Below are 3767 nucleotides of genomic sequence, written 5' to 3'. Positions count from 1 at the left end.
TTTTTTTCTCTTCGGGTTTAAATGTAGGTAATGAAGACTATGCTTTTTCCAACTATCTACATACCAATACATGTAAGCTATGCTCTCTATCTTACAAGTTTGACATTAAATTTTTATCTAGTGCATCATTGAAGTCATGTTTCTTCTAACTCACTAGCTACAAAATATCCAATGAGAGCCACCATGGAAAGTTAAGCCATGCTCTCTATCCAATGAGAGCCACGGTTAAGCCATGCTCTCTATCTTACAAGTTTGGCAATTGAAAAAAGATGATACCATGGAAAGTTAATGAGTTTTTGGTGTCGTCTACTCTACCTTGGCCGGAAAATGTTATTTTTCAAAAGAAAGAAAGATATGTATATAGTTAGTTGCTATCTTTCACTCTCAATTGTTGACATAATCAATTAGAAGAAGAAAAATGAGAGCCAATTAATGCAATCCCACATTGATTTTGGGCAGAAAATGCGTCTTTGAAATCATTAATGGAGTCTTGAAATCTCTTTTTCTGTCACCTTTCTCATATGAGAATATTTTATGGCTATGTTTCTAAACCTATTTTACTTTCCTAATTATACAGGTTAAACAGTGCAGAGGACTTTTTTGTTGAAGCATTTTGTCAAGATGGAAGGATTTACTTCACCATTGCACTTAGACGTTTTGGAGATGACTTCTCTGTTTTCTTTACTTGTTTTGAATGTTAAGGTTTTGGACACTGTATGAATTATGTTGTAGACGTAATTTTATTGACAGCTTGGTAGATACTGATAACAATTGATATGTTGAATGTTTTTATGTTTTAATTTGAATGTTCCTATTTAGATATATCACATATATTGGAATTACCATTTATTTGAATGAATTCAAAAGGATATCAATAATAATTTTAAAAAGTTACAACAGTATGAACATAACAAGGAAAAAAAGTTATTAATCTGTATCGTAGCTGTGCTAAAGAGTTGTAAGAGGATGAAAATAACTTTTCCTACACGTTATAATACTTCAATTCTATAGCGCTTTTTATAACTCTCTTGAAATGCTATGTTTTCTTAGGACTTATAATAGCGCCTGTTGTCTTAGCGCTCTAAAAAGCGTTATTGATAGTGATTAATAGCGTTTTTCGTCAGCTACGAAAGGCCTTTTGTGGTGTAGTGGCACTATGATCATAATAACATAGCATCATCTTTAACACTCTTTTTTCCTAGGTCATCATTCCTTTTCCCTCCTTTATTTTCTCCTTTTTAATATGTTTTGGTGAGTAAGATTTTTCAAGAGATGAAGAGCCCGTTTGATCGGAGGATTCATTTTCTGATTCGAATCATAGTTCATAATCTGTATCGTAGCTATGCTAAAGAGTTGTAAGAGGATGAAAATAACTTTTTCTACATGTTATAATACTTCAATTCTATAGCGCTTTTTATAACTCTCTTGAAATGTTATGTTTTCTTAGGACCTATAATAGCACCCGCTGTCTTAGCGCTCTAAAAAGCGTTATTGATAGTGATTAATAGCGTTTTTCGTCAGCTACGAAAGGCCTTTTGTGGTGTAGTGGCACTATGATCATAATAACATAGCATCATCTTTAACACTCTTTTTTCCTAGGTCATCATTCCTTTTCCCTCCTTTATTTTCTCCTTTTTAATATGTTTTGGTGAGTAAGATTTTTCAAGAGATGAAGAGCCCGTTTGATCGGAGGATTCATTTTCTGATTTGAATCATAGTTCATAATTTGCTACAGTATTTTCTCTCACAAAAAACACACGTAAATAAAAAATGATTCTAATCTTATAGTTCTAATCCATGAACCAAACAGGCTCGAAAAGATTCATATACTACCATTCATCTACGAAAAATACCAAACAACTTGACTGCTTTTGGCGGGTTGTGAAATAGAATTGTGTAGGGCCTACTCCCTTGTTCACAACCCGATTCTCCGAGTCAGTTGTTTGCAAGTGCTCATCATTATGGAATTGATGATAGTGCAAAGCCACATCACATTGAATGGGGCACGTGCCAACTCAATTTTTAAAATTTTAATTATTACACGTAAAGGCTTCGTTCATTTCACCGATTCGAGTTTTTAATTTTAAGTTTTTACAGTTAAAAGCTCTCAGAAAATGTCACATCTAACTTTTTCTATTACAGTTAAAAGTTCTCAAAAAATATCACATCTCAACTCGAATTGAAAATTTGAATCCGTAAAATAAACGAGGCCAAAATTTTTAAAAAAAATTAGCTACACCCTCTAAATAGATAATTATGTCTCAATTGATTAAAATATTATCTCTAATTTTTTTCATAGGTCCTTCACTGAAAAGTTTAAAAAAAAAAAATTGCTACGTCACTACTGTTTTTGAACTTTTTGAAAATAAGGGGAGCGCAGACCACTTGTCAAAAACTGTTGTGGAGAAGAGAAAATAATCTGGCAGGATGCTTTTAGTAGGATATTAAAATATCCAACTAAGTAGGATATTTTTTAGTAAATTGAGTGGCATACATGTTAAGTTTATTACATTGGATGACATAAATATAAAGATGACATATTTTGAGTGGCATTTCTATATTTCTTGAAAAAAAAAAAAAAGATTAACTTCCTCTATAAAGACGCTATTCTAGGAAATACTTGATGTATAAAGCTAGCAATAAAGCAGTGGAGTCCCTAATCCATCTAATCAGAGTAACATCTCCAAAATGAAAACTCAATTCAAGTCAAGACCTTCTTTCGTTTCATCATGAACACCAAAGTATCCCAAACCCTTTCCAAATTTTCCTGGAAAGTGAAGTGCAGTTTGTTCCAGCAGTCACCAGCACTGCCGGTATCATAACCACCAACAAATACTTCAAATGGCAAAAGAAGAAAAGAAAAATAAAATAAAAAGTTAAAAAAGCTTAAAAAGTTAAAAAAAAAAAAAAAAAAAAAAAACTTGAGGAATGAAACGTGTGTGGATAAGATACGTATAATGATGCTTAAATAAAATCGCGTTTGAGAAAAAGCTATTTCAGTGATGATGTTAGAAAAACAAAAGTATTTATGAAAGCCATATTTGATAAGATAATTTTTTAAACGATTGTAGGAAAGAGATTTTTGTGGGAACATGCTTGACAAAAAAAATTTCAAGGGTGGCAATTTAAAAGAAAAAAGAATTCCAATATTGAGACACATTTAAAAATATATAATTTTAGAGGGAAAAATAGAGAAAAGACAAAAAAAAAATAATGAAATGTTTCATTTTTTAAAAGAAAATAAGTACAAAACAGTAAAAAATGTACAGGCAAAAGGAATAAGTAGTTAAAAAATGAAAGAAATATAGTGGAAATTAGAGATAAATTACTTCGGGAATATATGAGAGAATAATATTTGAGAGTGCTGTAAAAAAAAAAAAAAAGAAGTTCAAATAAGATAAGTACTTATAAGGACCAAGTTTGAAGAAATTAATATTTTTGAAGACTGTAATACAAAATATTTAAGTAGGGAGCATATTTGACAAAAGATTTTTGAGTAGAGCATATTAGTAAAAAGAAAAATGTATATATTTAAATGGGGCACATTTAGAAGTATAAAACATTTTATTAAAAAATAGATGTACCAAAAACCATGTTTTAATCAACGTGTGTACTTCAATTGAATATTATAAACATAGTGACAAATATAATACATTTACGGGAAAAAATATTTCAATGAGGACAAATTAATGAAAAACTTATTATGGCATACATTTGAGAAGAAAAAAGAATATTAAAGTAAGGGTACATTTCAAAAAAACTTTCGG

The sequence above is a fragment of the Morus notabilis genome, unplaced genomic scaffold (assembly GCF_000414095.1).
Source record: "Morus notabilis unplaced genomic scaffold, ASM41409v2 Scaffold2443, whole genome shotgun sequence".
NCBI lineage: Eukaryota > Viridiplantae > Streptophyta > Magnoliopsida > Rosales > Moraceae > Morus > Morus notabilis.
The sequence above is the reverse complement of the archived record's forward strand: the minus strand, read 5'-3'. Positions refer to the sequence as shown.